The following is a 16,849-nucleotide window of genomic DNA, read 5'->3' as shown; positions in this document are numbered from 1 at the left end:
GTCGTAGATACATTAAGTAGAAAATCTCTATTTTCTTTGAGAGTGATGAATACAAGATTGACTTTTTCCGATGATGGCTAGATTATAGCAGAGTTGAAAGCTAAATCGGTTTTTCTACAGCAAATTTGTGAAGCTCAAAAGTGTGATATTGAATTACAAGCTAAAAGAGTGCAATGTGAATCGAATAGTAATTCAGACTTTCAGATCGGATCCGATAATTCTTTAATGTTACGAAATAGAATTTGTGTACCAAAGAATTTCGAACTCATTCAAAAACTTTTACACGAAGCACATTATCGTTGTTTATCTTTTCACCTAGGGAGTACCAAAATGTACAATGATTTGGAACAATTGTATTAGTGGTTGGGTATGAAACGAGACATTTCTGAATTTGTATCGAGATGTTTAGTATGTCAGCAAGTCAAAGCCGAACATCAAGTGCCTTCAGGATTACTACAGCCTGTGATGATACCAGAGTGGAAATGGGATAGAGTTATGATGGATTTCGTATCAGGTTTATCCCTATCTCCAAAAAAGAAAGATGCTATCTGGGTTGTCATTGATTGACTAACGAAGTTAGCACATTTCAATCCGGTACGTACAAACTATTCACTTGATAAATTGGCTTAATTGTACATATTTGATATTGTTAGATTGCACGGGGTGCCAGTTTCGATTATTTCATATAGAGATCCGAGGTTTACATCGCAGTTATGGAAGAAACTATAAGAAGCTCTTGGTATGAGGTTGAATTTTATTACAACTTTTCATCCACAAACCGATGGTTAGTCTGAGAGAGTAATACAGATTCTCAAAGATATGCTTAGTTGTTGTGTGCTGGAGTTCGAAGGTATTTGGGAGAAATATTTTCCATTAGTTGAATTTGTGTAGAACAATAGTTTTCAATTGACCATAAAGATGGCACCGTATGAACCTTTGTATGGTTGCAAATGCCGAACTTCATTGTACTGGACTGAGCTGAGTGAGAAAAAGATTCACGGGGTTGATTTAATCCGAGAGGCTGAAGAAAAGGTGAAAGTAATTCGCAATAGTTTGAAAGTAGCTTCAGATCGATAGAAATCGTATGCGGATTTGAAATGAAAAGACCTTGAATTTCAGATCGGTGGTAAAGTGTTTCTGAAAGTATCTCCGTGGAAGAAAATACTTAGATTTGGTTGGAAAGGCAAATTGAGTCCGCGTTTTATCGGGCCGTATGAGATCATTGAAAGAATAGGTCCAGTGACATCTCAGTTAGCTTTATCGACTGAGTTGGAGAAAATTCATAATGTGTTTCATGTATCGATGTTACGTCGATATAGATTAGATCCATCATATGTGATTTCTCCGTCAGAGATTGAAATTCAACCTGATATGACGTACAACGAAGAACTAATCAGAATTCTAGCTCGAGAGATTAAAGATTGAGAAATAAATGAATAGCTTTGGTGAAGGTTTTGTGGCAACGACACAGTGTCGAAGAAGCCACGTGGGAACCCGAGGAAGCTATGAGAAAATAGTACCCTAACCTATTCACTGGTAAGATTTTCGGGGACGAAAATCTCTTAGGGGGAGAGTTGTAACAACCCGTTTTTAGTCAAATCAGAACAGTAGTTTCGGGACCACAAATCCAAAGTTGAAATATTTATTTTATTATTATTTTAACTTATACAGTATGAAAATATGATTGTGTGAAATTTTCTTAAGAAATTTTATCATTTGAATGCTTAATTTGGTAAAAAGGACTAAATCGCGTAAAGTGCAAAAGTGATGTTCTAATTGCTAAAAGTGTCTAATATCTATTGAACCTTAAACTTAAGGTCCTTATGTTGTAATTAGATCATAATTAATTTGAGTGGACATTAGTGGACATATTATCATGTAATTTGATGGTTTTTAATTAAGGTTAATATGGTAAATTAATAAATAACTTAACCAAAATATGAAATAACATAAAAATGTCATCATTTTCTCTTCATCATCACTGATGTTAACAAAGTAGAAAGCCATTTTTAGGGCTTGAAGAATTCGGTCATCTCCTAGCTCAATTGTAACTCCGTTTTTGTTCCGTTTTTAATAATTTCTATGTTTTTGAGATCGTTGCAACTAGGTCTATCTAGCCCAGAGACTATTTTGCAAAACTATTAAAGGTTTTGAATGTTTCCATTGATGAATACATTTGTGTTTTGATGTTTTATGATAGATTATGAATGTTGGATGTGAATTATATAAGTTTTGTTAAGTGATTTTTAACGAAAATGCAAATTAAGGGCTAAATTGTGAAATGTGTAAATTTTGTGGTTAAAATGTGAAATAAATGAAAATTTTGGGCTGCTATAAGCATGATAAATATTCAGATAGGCTTGGGTTGTGATGAAATTGAATGAATTTTGTTTTACGAGCCTATGGACTAAATTGTAAAAATGTTGAAATATTTGGTGTAAAAGTGAAAATGTGCTTTAATGAGTGTTTTGGATTTAAATTGAATAGAGAGATAATTAAATAAGCTGAATTTGATATTATATAGATCAAGAAAAGTGAAATACGGATTTAGATTGGGGAAAGAACAAAGTCTCGGATTAGTTGACTTGTGTCGTCATTTTACATCTGAGGTAAGTTCGTATGTAATAAGTATCATTATAATTATGCTTTAAATGCTTTGATATTGCATAAATTGTGTATACGAGACTACAGTCGTGTTTGACGATGTTTCGGCTAATTATGTGCACTTAGTGTGCAAAATCAAGATAGCTTCATCTATATATATTTACACTTAGTGTGCGAGATCGAGATAGCTTCGGCTATATATATATTGGCACTTAGTGTGCAAGATTGGTATAGCTTAAGATATTTATTTGGCACTAAGTGTGCGAGTTTTCTGAGTATCCAAAAATATTCTGATTGGTTTAACGGATATGTCAAATATGTGAATGAATATGAGTTAAATACGAGAAGGTACATGTATGTACAGGAACAGAGTAATACACTAAAATGATGATAATTATGGAAATTACATCTAATTTGGTGGATGCAAATGTGGTAGGTTGATGATTCATTATGAGATATGTTATGTTATGTTTTTGGCTTAATTTGAGTTTATTTGATGAGTTGTTATAAATGCTATACGAACTTACTAAGCAATAAAGCTTACTTTATTTATTTCTCCATGTTTTATAGTGAATTCAAAGCTAGCTTGGATTCAGGGAATGCTGGGGACTCCACCACACTATCCAACTATTAGTTTGGTACTTTTGAGCTTGTGTTTTGGTTATATGGCATGTATAGGATTATGATCATTTTGGTTATGAGTTGATAATGATTTTTGGCCCTTAGAATTGGCTTGTAAATGTTTATGTTTTGGATTGTATATATAGCCATGTGAGTAGGCTTGTGTTGGTGATCTTGATGATGTATACAAGTGTGCAAATGACCTTTGTTTTGAGTTTGGTAATGTCCTATAAATGCTAATTGTGATGGGTAGTTTTTGAATTAGTATTTGGAGTATGAAATAGTCCATGTTTGAGGAATTATATGTTTGTGATATTAGGTTAAATAATTAATGTTTGAATGTATCTATATTGATGATTTGAGATTTTAGGTATTGGTATGAAATTGTTTGGTATAATGTAAATTATGTGTGCCTTGTTGTGTCTGGTAATAAAATGGTACGGTTTATGCCTGGATGAGTTTAGAAGAATGTTTATAATGCTATGATTTGGTGCCTTTGAGTTTGATGTAGGTGAGCATAAGTTTGGGTGGCAAAATGGCCTGGTAAATAGCCTATTTTTGTCCACACGGGTAGAGGCACGGACGTGTGGCTCAGCCGTGTGCGACGTACGGTCAGATTACATGGTCGTGTGTCCCCTAGTGTTGAATTAGAAATCAAGTTAGTATGCTCTACACGGCCTCACACAGGGGCGTATGACTTGGCAGTTTGGTATAAGTTAGTAAATGTAACACTCTTAACCCGAATCCAACCGCCGAATTTAGGCTAAGAGGTATGACCGAGCTAAACATTAAATTTCTCATTCACATTATCAATCAACAAAAACAGAGATCGAACTGAATACATATTGGTTTTTAAGTTATAAATGCCATTTTCATATGGCCAAAATATTTAAAGTTACAAAACATAGTTATCAATAGACTAGCCTATACATGCCACATCTAGACCAAAATATAATTGTACCAAAAAGGTCGATAGTATGATGAACTGCTGACGATCCCCGAGTCGGTGGCCAAAATCAACAATCTAAAAAAAACAGAGAAATAAGGAATCGAGTAAGCTTTCGAGGCTTAGTAAGTTTTGAGCATTACAAACAATTAAAACTTGTCATTTACATCGAACATTAAGTATCACAAAACTCATATTCTAGTTCTAAGTCACTTGGCTGAATATACTCAAGTTCACTAATTATAATGCCAATTGGCCGAAAATATATATACACATACACGTCCCGAAATTTTCAGCACATACTTCACTCTACTATATGACTCTTACAATTAATTTAAGTCACATAATTCCATATAATGATAGACATTAACCGAATAGGTCATTCTCTTATTCGTAGACACAATAATCATCCACACATATATATTGTTTTTTGATACTGATAATTCACTTTAAAATCAATTCACATACGAGTACATAATACGTACCTGGCCATCATAAACGTACCTGGCCATCATAATGTATCATACATAATCAATAGTAGTTTACCTTGAACATTCGAATTCATAATCTTACTCGAATCACCGGCGTTGAGCCTGCTAGGTTTTAAAACCCGAGTCCAGTCACTAGCACTAAGCCTGCGAGACTTTAAGCTCAGATATAATACCAACACTAGGCCTATGGGATTTAACCCGGATATAATTCCAGCATGAAGCCTGCAGGATTTAACCCGGATATAATTCCAGCACGAAGCCTGCGGGATTTAACCCGGATATATTACCAACACGAAGCCTGCGGGATTTAACCCGGATATAATTCCAGCACGAAGCCTGCGGGATTTAACCCGGATATAATACCAGCACAAAGCTTGGGGGATTTAACCCGGATATAATTCCAGCATATAGCCTGCGGGTCTTTAAGCCCGGATACACATCAAATATCATGTATATTTAATCATATATTAACACATCTCATTCAACATATCACATTAGTAGTCATTTGCTACATTCGGATATAAGCTCCATATGAACACCATCATTTACATTTCGATATTACATATCCATTTCATCATTCAAGCTTAACCCATAGTGACCATTCGACTATAAGTCATATACATAAATTATTTATCACACAACTTAATTCAAGTAGAACCAAAAGGTCACAATTCATCTAATATATATACATATCAAAGCATCATCAATTATATACTAAAGGTGACTACTCAAAACTTACCTCGGATATACTTGAACGGTTGCAGAAAGGCTACTCAATTACTTTCTCTTTTCCCCTATCCAACTTTGATCATCTTTGCTCTTGAGCTTAAATTCAAAAATTTTAAACTAGTCATTATTCGACTATTCAAGCATTACTTCAGGAATATAATATATATATTCGACTTTCACACATATAGATCATAGTAAGTTTATAAGAAAACATTAAGCAACTCATTAACAAATTTTTTTATCAATGTTTACCACAAAATCACAAATTCACAATAAGCTGTCTTCCTGAGCAACAGTCTCTAAATTATTTATAACTGGAGCTACGAAACTCCAAATCAATTTCCATAAAATTTCCCTGAAAATAAACTCATATATATATTATCCATAAAATTTTCATAATTTTTAATTTGGCCAATCAATACCAGATTTTTCTTAAAGTTTCCCCTGTTTCACTGCTTGACTAATCTGACCACTCTTCACTACGAATCAATTTCTCATTGTACAGAATTCAAAATATGTCCTTGTTTATTTCATTTGAAACTACACTCATTACGGAGTCTAAGCATATCAATTTTTATCTTATGACCATTTTTGTACAATTTATAATGATTTTATAAAGACAGAATAGGGGATCTAGAAGTCATTTTGACTCTGTCCAACATCACTTCAAATATCTCATTATCGGCAATTCTTTTGCTTTCACAGTTTCTTTTATAAGAAACTATATTCATTAAGCTTTAATTACATAATTTATTCAGCTTCTAACTCAACTCCCATAATTTATGGTGATTTTCCAAAATCACGTTACTGCTGCTGTCCCAAGCAGATTTATTTCCAATTTACTCTTTCACACATTCTTTTCATTCATATTATTTAAACATGTATATCACCAATCAATTTCATCACATATCTATAATATCACTTAAGCATAATCTCAATACAATACATCGTGCTCAAATCATTATTCAAGTTCAAATTCGGCTAACACACATATAAATACTAGCAACTAAATATTAACATTGCATTTCACCATAATAGCCAATTGCCATTAAACAATTAAGCCACAATTCTTCAATTTTACCAAGCTTCAACTTAATTTATAACTATCTAAATCGTTTTACATCAAAATTTCTTTGCATTTCATACTATAGCCGATTTTCCCACTTAGTATCTAGTGCACATATACGCTCATCCAACTCATATTTTTTATTGACAACCTCCATAACTTCGATTTATTCACATCTTTATTCATGCTACATGTAACATCTCGAAATAGGGCCTAAAGGGAACAGTAGTTTTGAAACCACAAATCCAAGGTAGAAAAATTTATTTTATTATTATTTTGAGGTTCATGATATGATTGCATGATTGTGTGAAAATTTCGTGATGAAATTCTATGCATAAAGTGCTTAAGTTGAGATTAGGGACTAAATCGAATAATTTGCAAAACTTGCATTCTAGAAGTTTTTAGTATGAAATTGCTTTGGAATATTAATTAGGAGGGTTTAAATAACAATTTGACCAATTTCTAAGTTCATGGACAAAATAGGACATGGATGGAATTTTTGAAAGTTTAATAAGGAAGGGCATTTTGGTCATTTGGATATTAAATGAAATAAAAAGGGAAAAATAACACAAAATTCATCATCTTCTTCATTAGCACGGAATTTCAAGGGTTCTCCATAGCTAGGGTTTGTTTCAAGCTTTCAAGCTCCATAATCAAGAAGAGCGAATTTGGGGAGTAGATTGGGGAAAAGAAAAAGAAAAGGACTAAATTGTAAAGTTTAGTCACATTTTGTATCGAGGTAAGTTTACAGTAAATAAATGCAATATTCTTTTATTTTACATTATTATTGTCAATTTCCAGCATTTATATACTTATTTTCTGAGAATATTTAAAGTCGAATTAAAGGCGAAATGACAGAGAAAAAGCATTAGGAGGCCCCGTTTGAACCTTAGGAATGTTAGGATATTGGGGTTGACAGGACAAGACAAAAATGAGCCATGTAAGTCCATATCAGATATATGGCTTTGGAGACAGGAATGAGCCATGTAAGCCCATATTAGATATATATATGGCATTGGAGACAGGAATAATTCATGTAAGTCCATGTCGAAGACATGGCATTGGCAGGATATTGATAGACAAGAACGACCCTAGTATCCTTAGTATTCCAAGTGGTTCAACGGGTGATTGTACACGTTAAATTATAGTGAATTATCAGAAAAAGGGAAGGTAGATTATATTTATGAATAGTGAAAGGTCAGGTAAGAAAGAAGGTAAGTGAGTAAAGAAGAAGGTAGAAAATGAGAAGTAAAGAAAGTTTATGAGGCTAGGTGACATTATGTATAATTATTCATTATGTTGAATGTTGTAATTTATGTGCTTGTAAGCTTACTAAGCCTAGTGCTTACTCTCTTTATTTTCTTTTTCTTATAGTTTTTATCAAGCCACTCGGGGATCGAAGGAAACGTCGGAGACCCGATCACACTATCGAAGAAATCACATTGGTATAGTTAAACGTTTCGTTTTGTGTATGGCATGTATAAGAACTTGGTTTCTTTTGATATGATATGGTCAATGAATGATGTGTAAATACTTGCTAGTGATTAGCTGATAGAGTGGCTGATGATATACATATTTAATAGTATGTATGATTAAGTAGTAACTATCACATGAAAATTAAGAAAAATGTGAAAGTAACTTAAAAACAAATTCAAGTATCAGAAATAACGGGATTTTGAAAAATCACAAGAAATTGTAGAGACATGGGTTGATGGTGAATAATATATTAAATTAAAGCTCGTCATGTCTATTTTCATATGGATTAAGCAAAACAGGTAAAGGCTTTGTATTTTATAGGGTATCTAAGTTTTGGTGAAATAGGGCTAGAGCGATTTCTGGATCCCCTGTTCCAAATTTAGAAATTCACCATAAATTTTATAATAAGAATTAGGTGGTTTACTTTATATGGTTAGAATCCTTATTGAATCTAGTTTTAATAGAAACAAACAGTATAGTAATATGATTTTTTCACAGAGAGAAAAGTGGTTCGTAGTAAGTAGAGGCCAGTGCAGTCAAATTCTGAAACAGGGGTAACTTTAACTAATAAACTGTACTAATTGGCTATGTCAGAAATTCTATAAAAAAAATTAGTAGATAGATATATGAGTATAGTTTCAGGAAAAATTTACGGATCTTAATTTCGAGTTTTTAAACTCGAGAAATGAATTTTTAAGCAACCATGACGCAGAAAAACAGTTTATTCCGAAAATTAAAATAAGTGGTTTAGAGTTGTTTAAAAGGTAAGATAAGTTTAGTAACACCTCAAGCTTGACTCCGGTGACGGTTTCGGGCGTGGGGGTGTTACACTACATTCGGCCATCTATATTTCACATCATATTTCATGTTCATATTCGGTCATCTATACCCGTACTAATCATATTACTATTAAACCCCAAATTTAAACACAAGTATAACATTTTAACAAAATGGCCGAATACTTCATGAAGTTACCAAGACTCACCATTTGCTATTTCACACACACTCACATCCAATCCTTTTTATTAAACACTCAAAATCCACCATCTTCATAGCTCATCACCAAAAACATCAAAATACCAACCAAGAAATATAACATCCATGGTCGAATATCATCTCCATCAAATAGCAAAATTTGAACCATGCTAGGTAGATTTCAAACTAACAACTTAAAATATACATGAATTTCAAAGAATAATATCAAACATACCTCCATCTAGTTACATGCATGGCCGAACGTCTTAGAAACTTTTTCCTTTTTTTTTCTTTCACTTGGTTTTTCGGCTATGAAGAACAAGGATGAACAAGCCTTGTCCTTACTTCATTTTGTTATTTTATTACCCTTTATTTTATGATATAAAATAGCATAAATTAATTGCACCATACTTAAGTTATATTATAAAATGCACATATTGCTTATCATTCCCATCATGGCCGGCCACTATAACTAAAGTGGGAAGTTTGACATGCAAATCCTCCTATTTTGCACTACAATTTATTTGGCCACTACAAATTAACCTATCACATTTTCAAGAATTTTCACATAAGTCCTATTTCATAATTTCACTCACAAATGACAAAATCAAAGTATGAAATTTTCACACATGCACTTTCACATGTAATGAGCATAGAATATAACATCTAATTATTTTTGTGACTCGATTTTGTGGTCCCAAAACCACTTTCCGACTAGGGCCAAATTAGGGCTGTCACCACTCTCCCTCCCTAAAGGAATTTTCGTCCCCGAAAATATCACCAGAGGAAAGGTTAGGATAATGTTCTTTCATTGAGTTTTCTAGCTCCCAAGTTGCTTCTTCAACCCCGTGTAACCTTACAATCTGAGAAACATACAGTTCGGCTAATCTGTCAAGTGAATAATCCATACGTACGCGAATAAAATGAGCCGACTTTTTCAATCTATCAACAACAACCCAGATCGCATCTTTCTTGTTTGGTGACAATGACAACCCAGATACAAAATCCATCGTGACTCGATCCCATTTCCATTTGGGTATCATGTTTGGCTGAAGTAATCCCGAAGGCACTTGATGTTTCGCTTTCTGTAACACCCCGAACCCGAAACCGACACCGGAGTCGAACACGAGGTGTTAACTGACTTTAACCCCTTACAAAATTTATTTTTCCAGACACTGCCCAATCTGTGTACTAGTCGTTTTAAAAATCATATCTTGAGTTTCGTAACTCGAAAATCAGTTTCGTAATTTTTCCCCAAAACTAGACTCATGTGCCCATCTATGTATTTTTTTCTAGAATTTTTGGTCGGGCCAATTAGTACAGTTTATTAGTCAAAGTCTCCCAAGTTGCAGGGATCGACTACACTGACCTTTGCCCATTACGACTTGGATATCTCCCTACACGGGGCTTCAATACTGATGCCGTTTGTTTCTATGAAAACTAGACTCAGAGAGGAATCTGTACATATATGGTACGACCCCTAATTATCTCTGGTTAATTTGTAATGAATTTCCAAAGTCGGAGTAGGGAATCCAGAAACCGTTCTGGCCCTGTCCCACTATAATCTGATTATCTCTTAATATACTGCCCATATGATCTTTTCGTTACTTCCTCATGAAAGAAGACTCATCGAGCTTCGATTTCATAATTTATTCATCAATTAATTCCACTCCTACTATTTTTAGTGATTTTTCAATCTCATGACACTGCTGCTGCCAGCATCTGTTACGAAAGTAACTAGGTCCATCTCATGCCTACCCTTGATCCAACTCAATCGAACATTCGTGCCATTTTCGCATGGCTTAAAGTTTACATGCCAAATTCGAACACAACGTAATAGCTTATACATGCCAAAATGTTCTTCTAAGCCAACTAAGAAGAAAGTACCAAAACTTGCTATCCGGTGTGATGACTTCGATGACGGCCTGACCCCGCAAAAATAGATGAGTCCAAGCAACCTATAATGGGTGACAAGGAAACACCGAGTGAGTTTATAACTCAGTAAGTCATAAGCAATGCACTACCATCTATCAATAACATTATCACAAGAAGAAGCAAAATGGAACGAGACAATTTACTCCATCCATACCGAACCATACCATAGTTCCTCCAACCTATCGATTCAATTTCATATCAATTCATGCATTCACAATCCATATACTCATCAATAGGACATTGAAGCATTTTCATAAATCAATTTATTTTCGTTACAATCAAACAACAAAACGGCCTTTCACCCATCCTACGATAAATTTTATGTACGTGACTTCAAGTATAGTTGTCACATAGGTTCAACTTACCGAGCTCAACACCAAGTATAAGCATAGCACATATTAGCCATGTACTCAAGACACTTACCCGATCCGCTGTCCGCGATCGACTCAATAGTGTCGCACACATAGTGTCCATAATGATTCACGAATGTATATTGAGCTCGCACACTCAGTGCTATATAATCAACTCGCACACTTAGTGCTACGTAATCAAATCGCACACTTAGTGCTACATAGTCAACCTCGCACACTTAGTGCCGCATGGTCAATTCGCACACTTAGTGCATCATATTCATTTCGCACACTTAGTGCAACATAGTTAAATCGCACACTTAGTGCTGTACAATTTAATCCCGCGCACTTAGCGCCAATCTCATGGTCATAAATGGTTATCCCGCACGTTTAGTGCCGAGATCAACAACTCAATACATATTACCTCTTTCTTTCATTCAACAATTTCATCATCACATACGTACACGCATATATATATATGTATATTTATTCATTCCATTCAGCATCAATCCATAACATTATGACCATTGAAATAATACCAACTACATGCTTAATGACTTACCTCGTGTTGGGTAAGACGGTTCCAACTCGGCTACTCGATAACCTTTTCTTTGCCTTTGCTCGATTCACCTCCTTTAACTCCTTGAGCTAAATCAATAATTTAACTAGTTTAACCACCTTGCTAAATATTTACAATCCAATTTCACATGTATATGTATGTTAGTATATTCGGCTAATAACCTCATGCAACTACCATATCATCAAAAATCTAATCACACATGCACATGCATTAGGTAAGTTACCTTTGCTAATTTTAAACCCAACATCACACAAGCTCTCAAGAGATGGCCGAATGCTTCTTTTGTTACCCAACTAATCATTCGACAATTCCATCCCCTTTACCACCCTTTTATGCCTAATTATCTAAATCAAGATAAGATCATCAACATGCCTAACCATAGCCGAATGTGCAACATTAATCTATCACCTCTATCTCTTAAATACTATCAAGTTCATTTACTTCTAATTTCTTAAGTTCAACATCTTAATGCCCATTATAGCCACTCCCATAATCTACATTTAAAAATGGCAACACCCACATTCAACTATCTTAGCCGAATACTCCTCAATACTTAGACTAAAGTATGCACATTAAACTTAATACAACTTTCATTATTCCTTTCATGTTTCGGTCAATTATTCAAATTACCTCATAACATGAACATTCTTTTCAACTAATCTAGGATGACTCATTCGGCCATAACCAAGAACCACTTTTCATACAAGGACAAAATAAATCAAATGAACCTCCCATTTAAACCCCTTTCTATCTTCTACTTACTCAATAATACATGTTTCTTAGTTCATATTCATCTATAACCATTTCAAATCACATACTACAAAACATCATCACTTTGGCATATAAGAACATAACCAAAGGTTTCTTGCAACACAACTCAAAAATCAACACATGGGTCATGTTATGAGCATCAAAACAACTCAACTTCACAAAAAAAATGCCAAAAGAACCACATGATATCATACCTTAATCTATAAACTCACTTGGCCGAATGTCCTAGCTTCCATTTTTTTTCTTTTCTTTTCCTTATGGTTTCGGCAAGATGATAGAAAAGATGAAGGAACTTTGTTTTTATCACCACTTACTAATATAAATTTATTATACATAATTCCCACCAAATATAAAAAAATGGAGACAAGGGAACACCATAATGCATGCGTGTGTTGGCCGGCCATTCACATTCAAAAATGGTCTATTTGACATGCAAGTCCACTCTTTTTGGTACATGCACTAATAGACCATTTTAAATTGGACTATCATATTTTCTCCATGTCTCAAATCGATCCCTATTAACAATTTTCTCATGCAATTGGTAAAATTAGGGAATGAAACTTCCACATACTCATGTTCACACATAATAAGCACAGAATATAGCAATTAATTATTTTTTTACGACTCGGTCTTGTGGTCCCGAAACCACTTTCCGACTAGGGTCACATTAGGGCTGTCACAACTCTCCCCCACTTAAGAAATTTTCTCCTCGAAAATCTTACCAGTAAATAGGTTTGGGTATCGTTCTTTCATCGAACTCTCGGTTTCCCAAGTAGCTTCCTCAATCCCGTGTTTGAGCCATAACACCTTTACTAACGGAACCTTTTTGTTCCGCAACTCCTTCACTTCACGAGCTAGGATACACATCGGCTCTTCTTCATAACTCATATCGGCTCAAATTTCAACCTCCGACAGACTAATTATGTGCGAAGGATCAGATCTATAGCGTCGAAGCATCGAAACATGAAAGACATCGTGTATCCTTTCAAGTTCAGGGGGCAAAATCAATCTATATGCAACCGGACCAACTCGTTCGGAGATTTCGTACGGCCCAATGAATCTCGGGCTCAACTTGCCCTTACGGCCAAACCTGAGTACCTTTTTCCAAGGCGAAACTTTAAGGAACACTTTATCTCCCACCTGATATTCAATGTCCTTTCGTTTCAAGTCCGCATACGATTTCTGACGATCTGTGGCTGCCTTCAGACTTTCACGGATTACATTTACTTTCTGTTCGGCATCTTTAATCAAATCAACTCCGAAAATTCTACTTTCACCAGCTCGGTCCAAAACAATGGCGTACGGCATTTACGACCGTACAAAGCCTCATAAGGTGCCATCTTAATACTTGATTGAAAACTATTGTTGTAAGCGAATTCAATCAAAGGTAGATACCGTTCCCATGAACTACTGAACTCGAGGATGCAACACCTCAACATATCCTCAAGTATCTGAATTATCCGCTCGGATTGACCATCAGTTTGGGGGTGAAAAGCGGTGCTAAAATGCAGCTTGGTACCCAAAGCTTCTTGCAATTTCTTCCAAAATCGTGAGGTGAACCTCGGATCTCTATCCGACACGATAGAAATAGGTACTCCATGTAATCTCACAATCTGAGAGACATACAATTCGGCTAGTTTATCCAATGAAAGATCCGTACGCACGGGGATAAAGTGAGCCGACTTAGTCAGCCTATCAACAACAACCCAAATCGCATCCTTCTTACTTGCGGACAATGGCAGTCCGGACACAAAGTCCATTATGACTCGGTCCCATTTCCACTCGGGTATCATGATCGGCTGAAGTAACCCTGAAGGCACTTGATGTTCCGCTTTCACTTGTTGACATATTAAACATCTCGAAACAAAGTCGGAGATGTCTCGTTTCATACCATGCCACCAAAACCGACGTTTCAAGTCGTTGTACATTTTCGTACTCCCCGGGTGAATTGACATTCGGCTACAATGGGCTTCGTTCAGAATCATCGGAATGAGTTCTGAATTCCTTGGAACACACAAACGACTTCTAAACCTCAAACAACCATCATCATCAATCTGAAACTCCGATTCCTTGTTCGGAACACACTCAGCTCGTTTTGCAACCAATTCATCATCGACTTTCTGAGCTTCACGAATTTGATGAGTCAATATTGGTTTGGCTTTTAATTCAGCTACTAACACATTGTCAGGTAGAACAGACAAGTGTACATTCATCGCTCGCAAGCAAACAGTGATTCCGGCTTAAGGCGTCCGCAACCACATTAGCCTTTCCCGGGTGGTAATCAATGACAAGCTCGTAATCTTTCAACAACTCAAGCCAACGTCTTTGTCGCAGATTCAAGTCTCGTTGAGTCATCAAATATTTGAGACTTTTGTGATCCGAAAACACATGGCACTTCTCGCCAAACAAATAATGTCGCCATATTTTCAATGCAAACACAATGGCGGCTAGTTTGAGATCATGGGTCGGATAATTTCTCTCGTGTGGCTTCAATTGTCTCGACGCATAGGCCACAACTCGACCTTCTTGCATCAATACGCAACCCAACCCAAGTAGGGATGCGTCACTATAAATGACAACTCCTTACCCGATTCGGGTTGCACCAAAATTGGAGCTTCAGTCAGATGAGTTTTCAATTGATCGAAGCTTTTCTGACATTTCTCCGTCCATTCGAACTTAACATCCTTCTGAAGTAGCTTCGTCATTGGTGTGGCTATCATCGAGAAACCTTTGACAAATCGTCGGTAATAACCGCGAGCCCTAGAAAGCTCCAGACTTCGGTAACATTTCTCGGAGGCTTCCAGTTAAGTATGGCTGAAATTTTGCTCGGGTCAACCCGAATACCCGATGTGGATACCACATGACCCAAGAAGCTAACCTCTCTTAGCCAGAACTCACACTTACTGAACTTAGCATATAACTGCTTATCCCGCAAAATTTGCAACACTAGCCTCAGATGCTCAGCATGTTCGGCCTCATCTCTTGAATAGACCAAGATGTCATCAATAAACACAACTACGAACCGATCCAATACGGCCTAAAGATCCGATTCATCAAATCCATAAACACCGCAGGGCATTAGTGAGCCCAAACGGCATCACTAAGAACTCGTAGTGACCGTACCTCGTTCTGAAAGCAGTTTGGGTACGTCCGAATCTCGAATCCGCAACTGATAATAACCCGATCTCAAATCTATCTTTGAAAACACCGATGCTCCCTTTAATTGATCGAACAGATCATCAATACGCGGCAACGGATACTTATTCTTTATCGTCACTTTATTCAGTTGACGATAATCAATGCACAACCTCATGGTTCCGTCCTTCTTTTTCACGAACAATACTGGTGCACCCCAAGGTGAGAAACTCGGTCGAGCGAAACCTCTATCCGTCAATTCTTGCAACTGAGCTTTCAACTCTTTTAACTCGGTTAGTGCCATACGATACGGAGCGATCGAAATTGGCGTAGTTCAGGTACAAGCTCAATACCAAACTCTACCTCCCGAACAGGTGGCAAACCCGGTAACTCTTCAGGAAAAACATCCGGGTATTCACAGACCACCGCACCGATTCGGGTTTCTTTTCTAACTCCTTGTCATCAAGTACATACGCGAGGTATGCTTCGCACCCTTTCCTTACATATTCTGGCCACATTGCTGATATTACAGCTGGCAACCCCTTAAGTCCGCAGACTCAACTCGGATTATTTCGTTATTTGCGCACCTCAAATCGATAGTCTTGCTTTTGCAATTCACAACCGCATCATGCGCGGTTAACCATCCAAACCAAGAATAACATCAAACTCGTCGAACGGCAAAAGCATCAAATCGGCCGGAAAACAGGATTCTCAGATTATTAGAGGGCATCTCTTACACACTTTATCAACAAGTACGCATTGACCCAAAGGGTTTGATACTCGAATTACGAGCTCAGTAGACTCAACAGGTAGAGTCTTACTGGTTGCTAAGGTTCGCATACATATGAATGAGTAGAACAGGGTCAATTAATGCAATCACATTAGTATCAAAGAGAGTGAAGGTACCAGTGATGACGTCGGGGGAGGATGCCTCCTCTCGTGCGCGAATGGCATATGCTCTAGCAGGAGTACGGTTCTCGGCGCGATCGGCCGTATCAGAGGCCCCCTCTGACTACCACCCCTGCCTCCTAAAATCTCGGTGGTCTACCTCTAGATGTCACTCCCTAGGTCTTGCACCTTCAATCTTATTCTTCTCATCCAGCTCCGTGCAATCTCTAATGAAGTGGTCCTTCGAACCGCATCCGTAACAGGCCCTGCTAGTAGACTTGC

This window comes from Gossypium hirsutum, chromosome A05 (assembly GCF_007990345.1).
Source record: "Gossypium hirsutum isolate 1008001.06 chromosome A05, Gossypium_hirsutum_v2.1, whole genome shotgun sequence".
NCBI classification, from domain to species: Eukaryota; Viridiplantae; Streptophyta; class Magnoliopsida; order Malvales; family Malvaceae; genus Gossypium; species Gossypium hirsutum.
This window is presented reverse-complemented; position numbering follows the sequence as displayed.